At 41.9% G+C, this 20,756-nt stretch overlaps 1 long non-coding RNA gene across 3 annotated transcripts in view; it reads left to right on the top strand.

The window, feature by feature from the left end:
- The window catches only part of LOC144821573 (uncharacterized), a 2,083,451-nt gene that overhangs the window by 311,832 nt on the left and 1,750,863 nt on the right, over positions 1 to 20,756 (top strand). For all 3 annotated transcript variants that reach the window (XR_013608384.1, XR_013608383.1, XR_013608382.1), the window contains exon 3: positions 10,214 to 10,250. This is a non-coding gene — a long non-coding RNA (uncharacterized LOC144821573). The remainder of the gene's footprint in view (positions 1 to 10,213; positions 10,251 to 20,756) is intronic.

The following is a 20,756-nucleotide window of genomic DNA, read 5'->3' as shown; positions in this document are numbered from 1 at the left end:
TCAAGCATAAAACGCTTTGGGAACAAGTAGTTCTTTTACAAAAGGAACTACAAAAGACTCACGTGATACATACACTGAGTCATCAACGTGATGGCGTTCACGTTGCAGGGAATTCATTGGCTGATGAGGCAGCGAAGGCAGCTGTCCAAACGGCTTCCGTAGCTGCCATCACCCGGTCAAAAACAAAAATAGACCGCGAAATATTACAGGCTGTCAGCGCTACAGTAAAAGATGCGTTAGAAACACTCCCGAAAGGCTTTCCAGTAAAGTACTCATACATAACTGATGCGAATAACGTTCCATTTGCTCGAATCCCTGGAGTGGGGGATAGGGCAATTCCAAACATGGAATATAGGTTAAAACTCATTATAGCGGCACACGAGGGGCTTGCTTCTGTACATGCTGGCGTTTCAGCCACAGTATCGTTATTAAAACAGAGATATTGGTGGCCACAAATGAGAAGACAAACCAGGAACTATGTTCTAGAATGTGAAATATGTCAAAGAATGAAGGTATCAACCGTGAAACGACCAGCACAGACGCCCCTTCTAATCTCAGATAAACCATTAGCATGTGTTTACCTGGACCACTGCGGTCCCTTACAAAGGGACGGCAACTATAAATATATCATGGTCGCAGTGGATTCATGCACGAGATTCATTTGGATGTGGCCCCAGCGCTCGGCTGACGCCAGAACTGTTATAAAAGATTTGCGAGTCTTTATCGGCACATACGCATTTGGCATGCTACATTCTGACCAGGGTCCTGCCTTTAGTTCTCGAGCTTATACGGAGGCCATGACCAGCATGGGCATTGCATTGCGGTACTCTTGTCCCTTTCATCCTGAGGGAAACGGAATTGTGGAAAGAAAAAACCGTGACATAAAGCAATCTATAAATGCAAAGGTATTAGGTTCGGGAGCTGGGTGGGTCAAACATTTAATAAGTGTCAAACGTAGTCTTAATAATCTGCCAAGAAATTCTCTGAGAGGTCTCAGTCCGTACGAACTATTGTTTGGGACTAGAATGTTGATCCAGGACCTCGATAGTCAAACTTCAGTGGTGAAAGAAAAATGCTTTGATATCAAAGATCGTTTGGCTATTTTACAGGACTTAAACGAAAAAAGAAAAAACCTGAGCAACATAAAGTTGAAACAACAGCCAACAACCACTGAAGAGAAACCACCTGTCCCAGCAAGGCCTGTCTGGATTCCAAAAATCGGGGATCTGGTCAGAGGGAAGATCGCGGTAAAGAAGGAATTTGGGCCTTCTTAAAGAAAAGCAGTACCTGTCTTGTCTATCAACGGGACAAGATCGGTAGTATTACCTCCCCTTGCTGGTAAAAAGGAGAACCGAGTTGTATCCATCGACCTGGTTAAACCACAATCATGTGGCCGATAACAAGTAGTAGGCCAAGTGGACTCCCAAGAAGTAGCAGAACACCAAAGTTTGCTACAAATACAGAGGTTCAAACTGAGAGACTAATCACCTTTGATAAACCTACAGTGAATCAACAAGGACTATGCAACAAAGCCATGGAACTAAAACCTCTTGAAACCCAAATCAAATTCTTATATCAAGAAACACCAATCTACAATGATGTAACCACTGACTATGCTAATGAAACAAAGCAAATTCCAAAAGCAAAAAGGAATCCTGAAGCAATTGAAACAATTGACAGAACAACATCAGGCTACTTCATCAACTTCGATGATTTTTCTGAGGATCCAAGTGAACCTGAGGAACAGCCAACAACAACAAAAACTTTTAAAGACAAAGCAAAAGAACTCTTTCATCAACTACAAGAAACATATCTGATTTCTCCATGGATTGAATTTTGGGTGGCAGAAGGTATATTTGTCCTCATACTTTGTATTCCATCTGCCTCCAGTCGTTTGACACCGCAACGGTCCCGGAGTGCTGGAAACTGGCAACTGTGTCTCCTCTCCTTAAGAAATCCACCATGGACCCCGCCTGCTTGTCTAATTATAGACCGATTTCCTTGCTCCCCTTCCCCATTAAGATCATGGAGGAGTTAGTGACCCGCTCTCTGTCCGGCTTCCTGGAAGAAAACACCTGGTTCGATGAGGTACAGTTTGGTTTTCGCCCAGCACACGGGACGGAATCGGCGTTGGTGACCGTGCTTGACACCTTACGTTCGCGGGTCGACAGTGGGCGGGCAGCCTTTTTGGTGCTGCTCGACATGTCGGCCGCGTTCGACACCGTCTGCCACCGTATCCTCATCAGGAGACTGGAGGAGTGCGGGGTCACTGCAGGTGCAAGGGACTGGCTGGTCTCTTATCTGAACAACCGGCAGCAGGTGGTGGCGCTGCCTCCTTTCAGCTCGGAGGTGCGGAGAGTAGGACAGGGGGTTCCTCAGGGCTCGGCCATCAGCCCTATACTCTTCAACCTTTACCTCCGCCCTTTTGTCCAACTAATTAAATCATTTGGCATCTCCGCATTTAATTATGCGGATGACACTCAGCTGGTCTTCTCGCTGGAGGGGAAGAATGCGACTCCGCTGGAGGATTTTCACCGATGCATGTCTGCCACAGCGGATTGGCTTTGGGCCAACTCCTTGCAGTTTAATAGCACAAAGACCGAGGTGTTATATTGTTCCACGGACCGGATCCCTCGTGAACTCCCGGAGAACTTCTGGCCCGCCACCCTTCCCCGAGATTGTGTCAGCGGCTGAGTCGGCACGCAACTTGGGGGTGATTTTCGGCCCCAATTTGCAGCTGGATATGTACGTGAATAAGACTACATCCACGTGCATGATGCTGCTCCGTATTCTGCGTAAAGTCCTGCCCCTTCTCCCCGAGCAGGCTAGGCCCGAAGTAGTGCGTAGTACCATCTTGAGTTGTCTTGACTATTGTAATGCGCTACTTCTAGAGGCTCCAAAAACACTGCTGGGGAAGTTGCAACGGGTGCAGAACTTGGCCGCCAAGCTGGCTCTTTCCTGCCCTACGTATAGCTCTTCTACAGCGGCCTTACGAGACCTACACTGGTTGCCGGTGCACCTTCGTGTCTGTTACAAGGCTGCATGCCTAGTGTTCAGGGCGGTGCATGGACAAGGCCCGGTTCCATTGCAGAACATGTTTGTTTGGTACTCTCCTTCGCGGTCCTTACGCTCTTCTTCGGCTCACCTGCTTGTGGTACCTAGATTCCAGAGAGTGAGGATGGGTGGCCGCTCGTTTAGTGTGGCAGCGGCCAAGCTCTGGAATTCTCTACCGCCGGCCCTAAGAAGTCAGAGGGACTTTCTTTCGTTTAGAAAAGCCCTGAAAACCCATCTTTTCTCTAGGGCTGTCTGAGCAGCGTATGTGGTGGTTACGTGGATCGCAAGCGCCAGGATGCCCTTGGGGTGACAGGACCGCGCTATATAAGTACACAAAATAAATAAATAAATAAATATCTGATTTCTCCATGGATTGAATTTTGGGTGGCAGAAGGTATATTTGTCCTCATACTTTGGCTCATCATGGTACTATGCTTGGGACATTTTATTGAGGGAAAATATGTTACAATGGACACAGCAAGTCAGAAAATCAACTTGGTCCTGAAACCACACAAGTCTTCACACATCGAGAAAAGAGAACTTTCTTCAGTAAACTTCACAGCCAATCCTATACCCGGTGGGGTAGCATGGGACAAAACTGATTACGAAATCTATGGCCCGGTCGAGCTCCTGAAGTATCCTCATCAATTCAAGATTTCATTAAGTGACTTTGTAAAACCAAGCACATTCGCTGATGATTGGGACTTTGAAAGTATTAATGATATGATGTCAGATCTAGTGATGTCAGCTAAATTTACAGAACATGATTATTTGCAAGGTTCATCTAATTATGACCAGATGTATTGTTACAACCACTATGGTCACCATTATCTGCATAAATCTGCTCAACCTAGAAATGTTTCAAATTATAACCAATGGGAACATTGTGCAACTCCACCAAAAGGCAGTTCAAAAACATTTTATGAAAAATTCTCATACTTCTCAGGGTTTAACACAAGTAATGCAGAAACATTTTATTTCAAATTGTTAAATAAGACAGGAATGAAAACCATGCTTACAAACACAAAATTGATCTATTCAGAGACATTTTTTGAAAAAATGAAAACATTCGGTTTTGATTTCTGGAACAATAATATTGAACCGAAAACAATCTGGGGCACAAAAGATTGGCAGGTGCAAGGTATAGAATCATTATTTAGAGCCTGCATGATCCCAGAACAAATTATATTTTTGAATGATACAATTCAACAGACTACCTGTCTTGGCCTAGCCAAAATTAAAGACTTAAACAAACCGTCTATTCCAAAGCCAACACCTGACAGTAATAGCACTACAGAAGTTGATATAGACGTATCCCATATTTTGAACCAAAACAGAACACATCCTGATTGGAAAAAATGGTTGATCTGGCCCACAGACACAAATAACTGTCAAGATAGATTCCTGAACAAAATACAGGGGTTCACATTGACCAGGCCAGACCCTAGATACTCCCAGAGACAACATTCGGGGATTGTAACTACTTACAGTGTAGGGAAACTCTGCCTCGAATGGCTGCAAACATCCACACTGGTTGAAATTGAGCAACACTTGACTTTACTTAAAGAAGGTGCTGACTTGCGTGATTTCATTATGGGACCACGCAAACAGCGTCAAAAACGTTTCATAGCGGCCTCTATATATGCAGCCTACAACGAAGCTTGGAAAGAAACTCAAATTGAGACAGCAGAGAAAATACGGGAAATGGACCGTGTTAATTTGGAAAAATCACTTTCTGTTGTGGACAATGGGTTAATGACTCTGTCTTCCAGAATATATTCACTGGACAGTATTGTATCATCTGCAATCGATATAATAGAGCAAGACTTACTGATGTTGCAACACGGTCAGTCCCAATTACGTTCTATTGTACAGCTTGGCTGGACGTTACAAAATCTGCGTTCAGGTTACGTGCCTTGGCGTTTAATCAACACAGCGTCATTATTCAGTATCTTTAACCTTACTGATACACAAATCAGCTTGGCACAAAAGGGTGCAGATTATACAATTCTGAGCATTGAAAAACTAGAGATTACCATTGACAATGTCAGAACGACCTGTTATTGAATGGATAATACACGGAATCATAACTATTCCAATAACAACTTTCCAGTTTCGATACTGCCAAAAATATATACAGGCAGGCCAGTATGAAAGGTTGGGTAAAGGATACATTAAGTCAACATGGAACTTACCTTATACACACACATGTTACAGTAATAAAGGACAGAGTGTATTTCTTAGTGATAATAATTGTGAAAAATCACTAAGTGGTATACTTCTGTGTCAGGGTATAAGTTTACATGGGGCCTGTGAGGGGACTTCAAATAACCTTTCATGTCACCAGCTCGGCACACCTGCAACGCAAATAGAACCATTCTTTAGAAGACTTTCTAACGGGAGTTACATTCTAATTGTGGATCACAGATGTTGTGGCTTGCTGCCAGGAAAACCTTATCTAGTAAGCGTGAGCTCCATGGTCACTTGTTGTGAGAGAGTATTGTTTCCGAATGACACTCCAGACAGCGAGGGAAAAATTTGGCCCAGTTTGAATATCTCTTCTATTCGAATTGATACTTTAAGCAGAATGAAGACTGTGCTCCTACAGACGCCAGTTCACTTGACGTCATCAAAAGAAACGTATGATCTCCAAGTTGCAAGGACAACGGGAGAGATACATGCATTGTTATCAACAAATTGCCCCCTACACTTCGCAGAAATACTAAACGAAATCTTAAATATTTCTGATACAAATGGTATCGCGAGTGTATTTAAGACCGTTTTTTCGGGACTGTTGACACCATTCAAAGCAGTCCTGGGTATTTTTCCTAATTTCGTCCATTCCATCTTTGACGGACTTCCACTCCTGTTGGGACTAGTAGCAGGCATCCTATTTTTGCTACTCTTGCTTCGTTATGGCAAGCCATGTCACAGACAAGACTCCAGCAACAATGGAAGAAACGATCCTAGCTATTCGCTATCGGGACCGCATAACTAAAGTCCTTGGATTAGCCCGGCTAAGAGATCTGAATATGACCTGGTTTCTTTCGTTCAGACCCATATGGCAGAATTGTGTCTTACCTGTATTGAGATGCATGCTATGCGGCGAAGAATGCGTGTTGGACACCTGTCTTACACTACAATCAGAAGTACCATTGGATGCAGATACTTTGTTGAGTCCAGTAAAGGCTCATGCATTGTGCTGTCCCCAGCGGCTACCTATCCTGATGACGGCATTCGTGGAGACTTCACCACTACGATTGAAGGGTAGTGAAGTAAAGGATGAGAGCAGCATCAACCAGGTACGACCTTCTGTAAGCAATGCTGATCGAAACATCACTGAAAGCGAACATGCGCACGACTGCATGATAGCGACATTTTCCAACTTGGTCGAACTTTCACCTGAGGCAGTAGACTGTTTTTTTGAGAGTCTGTCTGAGTCGATGTTTTCACCAGAACAGAGGGAGTGACTTTAAGCAAACGTGCACATAGTGTTCCCTGAACTCTGAATTTGGCCTTCAGCTTTAAAAACAAAGCTACTGAGAACTTTTTTCCTTCTTCCCCTGAAAACGAAAACTTTTTTCCCAAATCCAAAATATTTACCTTTTTGGCACTTATCTTCTGCTTAAAGTAAAACTATTCTTAGAGAACAGAGCTTCTATTTTTAGGAACTCTAGAGACAATACATAACCTCTAGCTTATTTACAAGTAATTGTATTTATATGTGATGAAGTGGTCTCGCACTTTTTCTTCTGTATTAAGAGCCATTTCATGTGTTATTTTCGCAAATCATTCATGCTGATATAAATGTGCATCTTTTTTTGAATGATTACACTGCTTGAAAACATACAGTACCTATACTCATTTACGTATATTTCGCAATTTTTCAAATGCAAAAAAAAAAAATGTATTTTGGGTTGGTTAGGTATACACATGCACTATTAGTTATGTTTACTATTGCTTAGGTTAGTAAATATGGACATAAATGCGTGGAGTGGGTGTAGTATGTTTATCTAGGGACCTGTATCGATACTCCTATTTCTGACCCCTGTCCGGTTATAATTCACTAATATCCATACAACGGCACAGAAACCCGTTTTCAGATTAAGCCATAGCGCATGCTGTCACATTGAGCAAGCACTATTCCTCCAGCCCCCTAGAAAGCACACCGAGTTCTCTAAACAAACCAAGCCTCCAGCAAACCTGGGAAATCCCCCGCTGCTATTGTTTTGATTTCGTTCGAGAACTCCTGTAAAGAATGTAAGAACGACCAGTTCTTAATGACATCCTTATTGACGTCTTATGTCCATCCTTACGTCAAACCCGGCACCTTTCAGGTATAACTATACCGACGCTGCCCTAAGTAAAGACACGGTGGTGATGAGCTTGGAGCAGCGATACTTGCCGGAGAGCCCAGCTGATGCAGAGAGCCCACGGACGCTGCCCCTCCCTTTTTGACGCGCTGAGGAAGACGCTGCCTTTCCTCTTGCCGAGGAATCCAGCCTCCAGCGTTTCTAGCTTGCCCTCGCGGGTAACTGGGATACCGAGTCCTGAGAAAGAGATACCAGCCCTCCAGCCTCCTAAATCTCACGTACTGAACTGACTAACCCCTTACAGAGAATTCTTGAGTCAGACTCTTGGCAAAACAAACTTAACTTAAACTGCTACTTACTTACTCCCTCCCACGTATTAGGCTTAGGTCAGGTACACCAGGGTAGGCGTAGTTAGAAGCACCAGTTGAGTACGATTAGTCAATGTATATATGTATGTATATCTTTTATCCATTTTAAAGTATCATATGGCTAAGAAACCATATCAATGCGTTTACAGTATTATTTCATAATCCTGCTTTTACTGTATGCACTTTACTTAACTACAAGTATTGCAATTGTAGCGATTCATTTCTCTTGTATGAGAAAAGAGACTGATCAATAAATAACACCTTTTATTGAACACGCCCGTCTCTTCTTTTCTCTACAATCTGGTGAAACTAAGTATGCACGTATTGACTGAGTAAAATAGCTGTCTTTTATTTTCACACAACTCTAGAGATATACTCTTGATCAGGGAGAGCAAAGTTGTCATGTTCTATGGTTGTCAGAAACTAAATCCCTTCTTGTCTATCCAGGGAGGTTAAACTCCTCCTCGCCTATTCGAGAACGTTTCTAGTGAACTCTGAGCTAGCTGGCACACAAAACTTAAGTCTAATATCGTCAGTAGAAGACCTAGTTAACCTCTGTCCTACGTCTATACTATTGAAGATATTATTCCAATGCGCAGAGCCTATTGGGATAATAGGAACTACACTACAATGTTAGCTGCTCCCCATATGAAAAAGCAATGCCGGCTCCCGCAGGAGGCGGAGAGCCAGCGGGACCGTGGGGAGATTGGGAACCCCCCACAGTCCCCAATGGAGAGGGCCAGCCCCGGAGGATGGGGTCCCCGGGGCTATTAATGGCCCGGGAGGAGGGCCACGCGGCCCCACTCCCCAAAAGAAACATTTTTTTTTTTTAAAAGGGCTGGCCCGGGGGATGGGGTTTCTGGGGTCATAAGTGGCCACAGGAGGGGGGCAAGGCAGCCCCCCTCCTAATAAAAAAAAATTAAAAAAGGCCCATGCCCCGGGGGATGGGGTCCCCGGGGCAGACTATGGCCTCAGGAGGGGGGCCACACGGCCCCCTTCCCAATGTTTTAGTAAGAAATGAAAAAAATTGGGGGCAGACCCTGGGGGATGGGGTCCACAAGGCCAAAAAATTCGAAAAAGAAGGGGGGCTTCACATCCCCCCTTCTTAAAAAAAATATTGTAAAAAACTGGATCGCCGCCGGAGGCCACGCCCCCTTATTGCACCACTTTGCAAAAGCGCCCCCAGGCGCGTTTGCAGAGGGGAAAAAAATTCCCCTTGAATACTGGGGGTCCCTGGGGGCCAACTAGCCCACCAGGTACCTCCAGTATGTGCCAGGGAGCTGCATTGCAGAGAGGTGTTCTGAGGCCATGCCCCTTTTTACACCTCTCTGCAGCGCGGCTCTATGGCGCTTACTGGAGGTAGCTGGTGGGCTAGTTGCACCCCAGGGACCCTCAGTATTCAAGGGGAGTTAATCCCCCAACTTAAAACGCACCACGGGGCACGTTTGCACAGTGGTGAAGGGAGGGGGCGGGGCCTGAGTTCACATGTGTGCAAACATGCCCTGTGGCGCGGTTTAAGTTGGGGAATTAATTCCTTGTCAATACTGATGGTCCCTGGGGACCAACTAGCCCACCAGGTACCTCTAGTAAGCGCCACGGAGCTGTGTTGCAGAGTGTTTTAAAAAGGGGCGTGGCCTCTGAACACCTCTCTGCAACGCAGCCCCCTGGCGCATACTAGAGGTACCTGGTGGGCTAGTTGGCCCTTAGGGGACCTCAGGATTCAAGGGCATTTAATCCCGCAACTTTAAATGCGCCACAGGGCGTGTTTGCACACTTGTCACCTCAGGCCCCTCCCCCTTCCTTCACCATTGTACAAATATTCCTCTAAAATCAGCCGAACTACGAATTCCGATTTACTCACCTGTGATCAGGAGAGAACCTAGTGCTGCATGTGTTAGCCGAGCACTGACCCTGAAAAGTAATTCTAAGCGTACTTACAGTAACTTGTATTTCCTTCCATAGGAATCCATTGTGTGGTTTTCAGCAGAAGAGTTTCCAAGTGTTGATTTTTGAAACGTACAAATATTCCTTTAAAATCAGCTGAACTACGAATTCTGATTTACTCACCTGTTATCTGGAGCGACGTCAGGTCTGCATCTTTGAGCCCAGTACTGATCATGAAAAGTAATTCTAACCGTACTTACCAGTTACTTGAACTTCCTTCCGTAGGCTAACATTGACTGGTTTCACTTGGAAATTCTTCTAAGTGTGGAGTTTTTGAACTTTAAAAAATTCCTATAAAATCAGCAGAACTACAAATTCCGATTTACTCACCTGTTATCAGGAGTGACCTCAGTGCTGCTTCTTTGATCCTGAAAAGTAATTCTAACCGTAATTACCAGTAACTTGTATTTCCTTCTTATGAATCCATTGTCTGGTTCTCACCAGAAAAATTTCTAAGTGTCTTTTTTCACAAACTAAAAATATTCCTTAAAAATTGCCTGTATGACTTAAACACATTCTTTCATCTGTTTACAGGAGATGCACCCAAGCTGGAACCAGGATCCACCACTGAGTAAGAAAAAGTAACGTTAACACTACTTACCTGATAAGTGAATTTCCTCCCATAGAATAACATTGGTGATTCTATGTGAAAAAGTTTCTAAGTGTCATCAATTATTAGTGTCTAAATAAGGAAGCGATTTCAAGGGTGCCAGGGTGTCCAAAGGAGACCAAATAACACCCCTGGAATGCAAATGTACACAGGTGTTGTACACAGGTGTTGCGCACACACATGTCCAAAGGACATGTGTGTGTGTAACATACAACTTAGAAAAATGCACTAAAGTGCCTTTTTTTAAGTTTTCGCTATTTACCACTAAGTTACACTTCGCGGTAAATAGCGGCCCCATATTGCGAATTCGAAATTTTAAAAAGGTTCATGAATAGCATTTAAGTAATCTCTAATTGAGATTCCTTAAATGCGATTCTTCGCAATTAAGCGATTTCTGTAATTGCGATTTTTTCATTTGGGATGATGAATCCCAAATGCAAAAATAGCGCTTGCAAAGGGCCGGATTCTCAGAATCTGGCCCTTTGCGAGCCGATTTTACATTGATGAATCTGGCCGTATGTCCTTACAATTAATTGTCCTTGATATTCATGTGGAGCTCTCCACAAGCTGGGTAATATGCAGGTGTAAAATTAGGAAAAATTACATTTGAACTGTAGTATTTCCTTTAATGTGAGAGAGTCTTCCTGTATGGAGAAATTCATTCCACTGTACCCCCTGAAAAATTGAGGCATTTGGAGTACCTTCCCACCTTCCCCACATCAAGTTTATAAATGCAGTACTAAGCACTATATAAATACAATTTAAAAAGTGTTTAAAAAGGCATTGTAAATGCCTGAAAATTACCACAAAATCAGGAGTTTGCAAGAGTTCCTCACAATGGCAATGCACCATTGATAATTTGAAACTTGTCTGGAGGTTTTATGAAAGCACACACAAAGGCTACCACTGAATGAAGACAATACTGAAGTCTTTGGGACAGTTATGGAGGCCAGTATTTGCTAAGCAAGTGTTTTCATTTCCCCCTCATCCTGTGACGAAGCTGGGGATCAGGTTAGACTGCAAGTTGACTTTAGCCACCTTGGTAAAAGCTGTGGGCCCGATTCAGAACGACATTTATGGATGTAAACCTATCTTTACGGCAGTGCTTTGTAAAAAACACAAATGCCAGGGCTCTCATCAGGAGGCCACTGCAACTTGCACCATGCATTACCCCTGGCAGTGCTGCCAATGATAGTAATAACTCAACTATTACCCATCTCACTCATACAAGAGTGACAATTCAGACTATTCCAGGCCCCTAAAGCTATAAGAATTGGTAGAGCTGCAGGTAATAGTCATGTTTAATGAATATTGAATGAATAATTGGCTGTTGTTGTGGTCATCTCAGACAGCACCTTCTTGTGGCAGACTGTCACATGCGCTGGTGTTGACAATTAAGTGCGGGTGCCGAGCACTGGAAACCATTGGCTCAAATTAAGCACTGGTTTCTGCTCGTAAATGGCTGTATTTATGCCTATCGGTTTCCACAAAAGTATATCTGTCAGGCATAAATGGTTTTACTGCTGTATAAGGTTTTGCCAAAGTGAGTAGAATGATGCAGCGGTGAAGCTCAATCACAGGGTGAGCAGTGGGAGGAACAAGGACTGTTATGCTTGTCAATATGTGCATGCCCAAAGACTTGTGAGCTTATAGGCATTAGTAAACATCTGACTATTTCTCACACCGAAGCTGTACTTCAGCAAATGTCTGAAATAATTCCCCCTCCAGGGTGAGGTGCATAAGTCACCCTTAATCTTGGCTGGATTGTAGCTGAACATATTCTTTCCCTTTTTTCATCTTCCTCATTTCTTAGTGAGTTACAAGAAAAATGGTCCCATAGGGGCCCCTTGCAACTTTCCAGTTAGAGTGCAGATACTACACAGAGCACTGTGCTTGCTCATAAAGCAATCCATCAGCCTTGCGTCATCTTTCTTTCCCATATATTCAACATTTATCATCTCATTGCTGTTCAAATTCTCCCTGCAATTTTTAATTCCACTCCCAAAATAAATTGGGCATGGAAAAAGGCAATTTTTCTGGTATGACATCCCTGAACCACTGAAAAAACAGAACCCGACAATCCAAAGTTCAAGAAAACATGGAAGTTCTGACTCTACCTGCGCTAACAAACTTCCCATTTGACTCTTTATACCTTCGATAGCGCCAAGAAGTCTACTGCGTGCTTAAAATCTTATAAAAACAGATAGAAATACACTGTAGAATGTCTTAAAAAGAATATAAAAATGCAATAGGTCTCGCCTTTCATTAAGTTAAAGCCATTTGCTTTGCTATACAATACCATTAACAAGAAAAAGTGCCAATGCCGCTAATTTGAAAATCAAACTTTTGTTTAGTCAAAACACATGGGTAAGGCAATGTGTTTGTTGAATTTAATTCCACTTTTTTATTTTCTTTAGATTTTCAATTGATCACTTCTATTTCAATGAATAATTTTTACATGTGTTATACAAATATTAAAACCTGGTGTACACAACAAATATAATATACATTTCTCACAAAGACCTTACTTATTTACAAAATAGTGCATCCTAATCAACATTCAGTCTACATTCATCCATCAATCAAACCACTACAAACAACAAAAAAACAAAACGTAAATGATTCGATAAATGCTGGAATAATATTATTCACAACAAAAAGCCAATGTTTGTTTCACAACAGATTGAATGTATGCAATTTTTTTCTTGCATAAATTATTAATTTCTCTTTTTTAGGCTTATGAGGAGTCTACGCGTTTCGAACTACCGTTATTTCGGAGTTCTCATCAGGACCATATCTGTAATGGAAAAACAGAAAATGCTTTAGGAAATGGGTTGACTGTTTCTACGCTGCCTGTGCCCAATACTCAAGTTTCCTCACCTACCTCGCACTCGTCAGAGAAAGCTGGAATTGTTGTTCGAACCTCAGTCTAAAAAAATATCAGAAAGCCACAATCAAGAAAAGAACAATTCATAAGCACGTATATCCAGCATTCAAACCCATTCACTATTCTTCCTCACTTACTTGGAGGTGTTGTTTGGCCCGTTTGGACTGACCTGGCTCGCCACTGTCTAGGTGGAAAGGGAGCAAATACGTTTCGTAATTACTAACACAGTATTGTGTGTTTCTCAAGTTCTTAGACATCTCAGGTTCTCAGAGCGCCGCTTACCTAGTGGAGAGAGTCAGGCGCGTTGTGTGTTTCATTGAAGTTTCGCCGTTACAGTTTTTGTTCTGTTAGGCAAAACAAACACGATGTGTTAAAAAGTGTGTCAGAATGCTGCCTTTAATGTATTAATTGGCAGTGCGGTAGTCGTGCGTTTGTTGGAATTTTAGTATTTCTTACTTGTAAAGACCGAGCTGTCTAGCGTCTTAATCCGAGACCATCCAAACGCTGACCTAGTTGTTTTCACTTCCTGGTCCGCATAGGATCATGGGAAGTGTAGTCCTCAACCATTGCGCTATTTGTGGTATGAAAAAACTTTTTTTTGTTTGAAAACTTTATTGTTTCTGTGTGGACATTTGGGTGGAAAGCTATCTTTATTTTCAATGATAATGCTAGTGTTGGACGAAAACTGACGACCATTAATCGCACATATCCATTAGCTGCCTTGTGCGGATTGTATGCACGTCAACATTCTTTTTCTATGTTTATGTTGTATTTTGAACACTTTTCTTTTTTTGGAGGACCTCGCTGGTTATTGTAGTGGGTTGGATGTCAGTATGTATGCGTTATGTTTTACTGAATTGTTGTGCTTGAAGCGGTGTCAATATAATTACAGCTTAAAAATTTCCGTCAGTTCATTCAAGCCCGAAAAGGCTGTGTTGAATTTGACAATGAGCATCGCCTCTCTTTTTAGTAATTTAGCATCCAAGTCTCCACCTCTTACGTCATTTTCCACTTTAGAAATTACTGTCCAGATCATCTCGCTTTCTTGATGTTTTTTTTCTTTCCAATGGTTAACCAAGGGGGCTTTGGCAACATTGTTTTTAATTCTGGATTTGTGCTGTTGTATCCTCACCCGTACTTCTTGGTTGGTTTTCCTAATATATAGAAGATTACATGGGCATAGGATTCCGTAGACCACATACCGAGTTTTGCAATTTGAAAACACTTCATGTTTCCAGTTGATTTCATTGTACGTGAGGAACACATAAGGAATCTATTAGCTGCCCCCTCTTTATTCGTTTCCGCATCACTAAGTGTCTCGGCTCAGAACCAAAATGAAATAGACAAACTTACAAGGCTAAAAAAGAAACAAATTTGGACGGACCTACACGGTCACTTCCTTTTACAACATTTGAGAGGTGGAACAATCCCAGGTGGATTACAGATAAAAAACATTCCTGTTATTTTCACAGAGGATCCCATATACAAAAAAGGTTACAGTTATATAGAGACCAAATGCAGTAGGGACCTTATGGTATTAACCATAGAAACGGCTCAAAGACTATCAAAAACGCAATTGGAGGAAATCCAAGCGCTAGAAAGTGCAATCTCCACGAACCAATTAATTACGGCCGCTAAAACTTTACTGGACAAAGTTCAGAAGGACATTGGAGAATTTAAAGATTACACGGTTAACCAAAAAACTGCGCAATTCGAGAAGGACAAACTCAACTACAATCTTGAGAAATTGTACCCTTTTCTCCGAGCGGATTTCTATTCAAGACCGGAATCTAAAAAACATCTACAACAATACCAGGGGAGATCCTACAATAAATTCATAACCTTCTCAGACACATCATCATCGGGAAGCTCAAGTGAAGGGGACAATTCTACCTATCAGAGCAATTACAACAGGAGAGGTGGCCACCAACAACAACAGCAAGGATTCCAGCAACAACATCAAGGACCTTTTTTAGGCAAAGGCCAGACAAAACAACGAGGAAAGACAAGGAACACCCCTCAACCATGGGAAATGTCAACGAGACGGCAAAATTACAAGAATTAACCCCATCACCCATATTAAATTTATCTGGAAAAATACTCACAAAAGATGAAGAATCCATTCTGAGGAAAGGATTAACATTCGTTCCATCCAAACACACAGACTTCATCAAACTTAAAACCAAAGTGATCGAATTTTGTCGGAAATTGAGGTTGAAATTGTTTTTTGCAGATAACATCTACCAAATGACATCGGAGACAACAGGTTTACGCAACAAATCAACATTTTGTCCACCAACCAACAAAGTCCCTAAAGAAATTATTACATTTGAACGCACTTTATTATCGGCTGTGGCCCAAATGGAAGGAAATAAAAAATGGATCAAATACAATATCTCAAAAGCAGAATCAGTGGCCTTGACCAATTTAAAATCAGACACTTCAGTCATCATAAAACAGGCCGACAAAGGCGGATCAATAGTTGTCTGGGACAAAGAATTATATATACAAGAGGTCAGTAGACAATTGGACGACGTAACATGTTACCGAAAAATCAAAAAAGATCGCACATCTGACTTAAAAAATGAACTATTTGCTTTCCTGGATGGAAGTTTTGAACAGGGGTTCCTAGGAAAAAAAGAGCTAGAATTTCCGAAAACGAAACATCCGAGAATACCTCTATTATATGTATTGCCTAAAATACATAAGGATGCAACCGCACCCCCTGGCCGCCCAATAGTATCAGGATGTGGATCCTTACTAGAACCGATTTCCAAATTTGTGGATTTTTTCCTAAAGCCTTTTCTCCATCAGGTCAGATCTTACTTACAAGATACAACCGACTTTTTAAACAAGCTCTCTACCATTCAGTTTGATAAAAATACTCATCTAATGGTTACCATGGACATTACGTCCCTTTACACTAAAATACCACAGGAGGAAGGTATTAATGTCCTTGAAGCATATCTTGATGAGCGGGAACGACCACACAAAGTGCCAACTTCATTTTCAAGAAAACTTGCAGAATTCGCCCTCAAGAAAAATTACTTTAATTTCAATGGGGAATTCTTCTTTCAAATAGGAGGCATGGCCATGGGTTGCCCCTTTGCCCCGGAATTGGCCATCCTGTTTATGGCCAAATATGAAGAAACATTTGTGTACAACAATAATCCTTTTGTCCAATGGATAACCCATTGGTATCGTTTTATAGACGATATTTTCTTCGTGTGGACTGGATCAGAAGAGAACCTAAGACATTTCCATGACTGGATAAACAACAGGGTACCATCGATTAAATTCAGCTTGGACCATTCAAGAGATAAGATTCCATTTCTAGACGTGGAGGTTTATCCCTCCAGAAGTGGTCTAGTGACAACGTTGTATAAAAAACCAACGGACCGAAATAAAGCGTTACACTTTGGAAGTAACCACCCGCGGAGTTTAAAGGAAAACTTGCCCTATGGGGCATCCGTCGTAATTGCACAGAAAAGGAGGAATATCTAAGACATGCAGAAATTCTGACTATGAATCTAAAACAACGCGGATACCCAAAGAAACTGCTCAATAAATCATTAAAGATAGCATGGTGGACGCCGAGAGAATGTCTGTTAGAAAAAAGACCAAAAAAGACAATGGAAAGAATGGTATTTGTATCGACCTTCTGTCCCAATTCAAACATGTTGAAAAAATTTGTCAAACAGAACTGGCACTTGTTGAAAAACCTGGACCAATCGTTTGAAAATGAACCACTGTTTGCATTCAGGAAAAATCACAGCATCTCCAACCATCTGGTGAGAGCTGCATTACCACAAACAAAAACTCCGGACTTGCGCACAATGTTGCGTCTGCCCCCAATTCAAGGTCATCACAAATGTGGCAATTGCTCATGTTGTGATTCCACAAAGGAAGGGAAAATCTTCACGTACAATGAAATCAACTGGAAACATGAAGTGTTTTCAAATTGCAAAACTCGGTATGTGGTCTACGGAATCCTATGCCCATGTAATCTTCTATATATTGGGAAAACCAACCAAGAAGTACGGGTGAGGATACAACAGCACAAATCCAGAATTAAAAACAATGTTGCCAAAGCCCCCTTGGTTAACCATTGGAAAGAAAAAAACATCAAGAAAGCGAGATGATCTGGACAGTAATTTCTAAAGTGGAAAATGACGTAAGAGGTGGAGACTTGGATGCTAAATTACTAAAAAGAGAGGCGATGCTCATTGTCAAATTCCACACAGCCTTTTCAGGCTTGAATGAACTGACGGAAATTTTTAAGCTGTAATTATATTGACACCGCTTCAAGCACAACAATTCAGTAAAACATAACGCATACATACTGACATCCAACCCACTACAATAACCAGCGAGGTCCTCCAAAAAAAGAAAAGTGTTCAAAATACAACATAAACATAGAAAAAGAATGTTGACGTGCATACAATCCGCACAAGGCAGCTAATGGATATGTGCGATTAATGGTCGTCAGTTTTCGTCCAACACTAGCATTATCATTGAAAATAAAGATAGCTTTCCACCCAAATGTCCACACAGAAACAATAAAGTTTTCAAACAAAAAAACGTTTTTTCATACCACAAATAGCGCAATGGTTGAGGACTACACTTCCCATGATCCTATGCGGACCAGGAAGTGAAAACAACTAGGTCAGCGTTTGGATGGCCTCGGATTAAGACGCTAGACAGCTCGGTCTTTACAAGTAAGAAATACCAAAATTCCAACAAACGCACGACTACCGCACTGCCAATTAATACATTAAAGGCAGCATTCTGACACACTTTTTAACACATTGTGTTCGTTTTGCCTAACAGAACAAAAACTGTAACGGCGAAACTTCAGTGAAACACACAACGCGCCTGACTCTCTCCACTAGGTAAGCGGCGCTCTGAGAACCTGAGATGTCTAAGAACTTGAGAAACACACGATACTGTGTTAGTAATTACGAAACGTACTTGCTCCCTTTCCACCTAGACAGTGGCGAGCCAGGTCAGTCCAAACGGGCCAACCGACAACTCCTAGTAAGTGAGGAAGAATAGTGAATGGGTTTGAATGCTGGATATACGTGCTTATGAATTGTTCTTTTCTTGATTGTGGCTTTCTGATTTTTTTTAGACTGAGGTTCGAACAACAATTCCAGCTTTCTCTGACGAGTGCGAGGTAGGTGAGGAAACTTGAGTATTGGGCACAGGCAGCGTAGAAACAGTCAACCCCTTTCCTAAAGCAATTTCTGTTTTTCCATTACAGATATGGTCCTGATGAGAACTCCGAAATAACGGTAGTTCGAAACGCGTAGACTCCTCATAAGCCTAAAAAAGAGAAATTAATAATTTATGCAAGAAAAAAATTGCATACATTCAATCTGTTGTGAAACAAACATTGGCTTTTTGTTGTGAATATTATTACTCCAGCATTTATCGAATCATTTACGTTTTGTTTTTTTGTTGTTTGTAGTGGTTTGATTGATGGATGAATGTAGACTGAATGTTGATTAGGATGCACTATTTTGTAAATAAGTAAGGTCTTTGTGAGAAATGTATATTATATTTGTTGTGTACACCAGGTTTTAATATTTGTATAACACATGTAAACATTATTAATTGAAATAGAAGTGATCAATTGAAAATCTAAAGAAAATAAAAAAGTGGAATTAAATTCAACAAACACATTGCCTTACCCATGTGTTTTGACTAAACAAAAGTTTGATTTTCAAATTAGCGGCATTGGCACTTTTTCTTGTTTATTATATGCTTGTGGCAAGCTATGCCGGTGGGAGCCCATACCCAGTGGTTTTGTTTTCATACAATACCATTAGCAAAGCAAATGGCTTTAACTTAATCAAAGGCGAGACCTATTGCATTTTCAATGCTTGTTTACTTTTAGGTGGTGTGCAGATGTTCTTGAGTCCAGTGAAGAAAAGTGTGTAAGTAAGAGAGACTATCAGTGTGTCGTAGATGTGTGAATGATGCTGTACAAAGATGGAACTCCTGAGGCAGCAGATTGAGGCGGACACGTACCAGGCACTTCCCTTTGTGGATACATTTTCCATGTGGGGGCCAGGACCTAATGAACACACCTGGTATGGCTGTTGCTTGTACCATATTCACACAGGTGTATTGTGGTACAACTGTAAGTCTTAGCACCTTATTATTCTTAGGCTAGGTATCTTTCAAATAGTCAATGCTATGTGTTTATAACTGCCTCCATGTCAATAGAAATAAACCACCATCACTGTAAAGAAACTTGAATGACGAAAAGCCCTCCCAAACAACATCAAAATGTATAAAATGAATCTTAATTACCTTAGAAATCTGAGGAAAATTGATGATTCTCACAAGCACTGTTCCCACGAACGTGCGCGCGTGGGCGCGCGCCCACGATTGTCACCCGGAGCGCGCAGTGTCATGGGCTTAGCGCGCACACTGTAAATCAGGCAGAGACATCCCTAAAAGACCGTTCGCGCCGCCGCTTTTTAAACGTGAGCGGCGTGAAATCCAGGCGGGAGGCAGAGACATTGTGCTTGTAGACGCGAAAAGCCCATTGTGCTTAAAGGGCTTCAGCTTCAGCCCCCCACACTCCCGTCGTGTCTGCCCTGCTGAGACAGCTTCCTGGGCACTTAACAGCCGCACCTAGTACTTAACGGGTCTTTAAAAGACCATTTGAATGTTAATGAGCTTTGTGTTTTTTCGCCCCTGCATCTCCACACTTCCTACTCCTGGAAGAAATGAAACGCCCTCCAGCAACTACAGCAGCTCTCCGTGTGCATGTTTATTTTTGGGTGCCAATTACAAATGCCGCGGGTCTCTCCGAGTCACATCCGCTGCCTAATTGTGCGCTGCCCTAAGACTTCCCTTTAGCTATCTTTTCACAAATATCATTGAACGGCTCTTAGTAAGGCTAGGCAGTGCTTTTAGGGAGCATGTGGCATCGGCTGGAGTACTACTAGTAATGTTGGCAGGCAATTGATAAACTCGCTAATTTTTTATTGAAATTAAAAGCTCTTTTTCGGAGGGCCACCGATGAACATGTATTTGCTTTGTCTTTAGAGCTTCTGCTTTGCCATCCCACCTATTCCTATTAGCTAATACCAGATCTGCTTGTTGACCTTTTTTTTCAATTCTCATGTTTTTAGTTTATTATTAAATTTGCTCGGTTACTAAAATCTTTGCAAAATTCAAAAAGACAATAAAATTCGGAATATGCACATACATTTAAAAGTAAGTAACATCCTCCAGCGGAATATTTTGAGCTCTATCGATACATTTAAACAAATACATTAAAAACCATAATGATCAGCTAAAGTTCAAGCAGCTCTGCAAAGTGCAAACTGGGCAGGTTCTGACGTGTATTTTTCCACCCTCATCCTACAGTAGGAATGATGCCCACGAGGGGCTCAGTGTGCAAATCTGAGTCCAATGGAGGATGATGTCCTGCATAAAATGAAGTGTAGCCGCCCTTAAAATCAAATAAAGTGCATAGCATCGTGCATCTAATTATAAAACAGCTGTCGAAAAAATCCAAATAAATACATTCAAACTATCATGTAAGCTTAGTGCAAGCAGCT

This window comes from Lissotriton helveticus, chromosome 2_2 (genome assembly GCF_964261635.1).
Source record: "Lissotriton helveticus chromosome 2_2, aLisHel1.1, whole genome shotgun sequence".
Classification (NCBI taxonomy): Eukaryota; Metazoa; Chordata; class Amphibia; order Caudata; family Salamandridae; genus Lissotriton; species Lissotriton helveticus.
The sequence above is the reverse complement of the archived record's forward strand: the minus strand, read 5'-3'. Positions and strand labels throughout refer to the sequence as shown.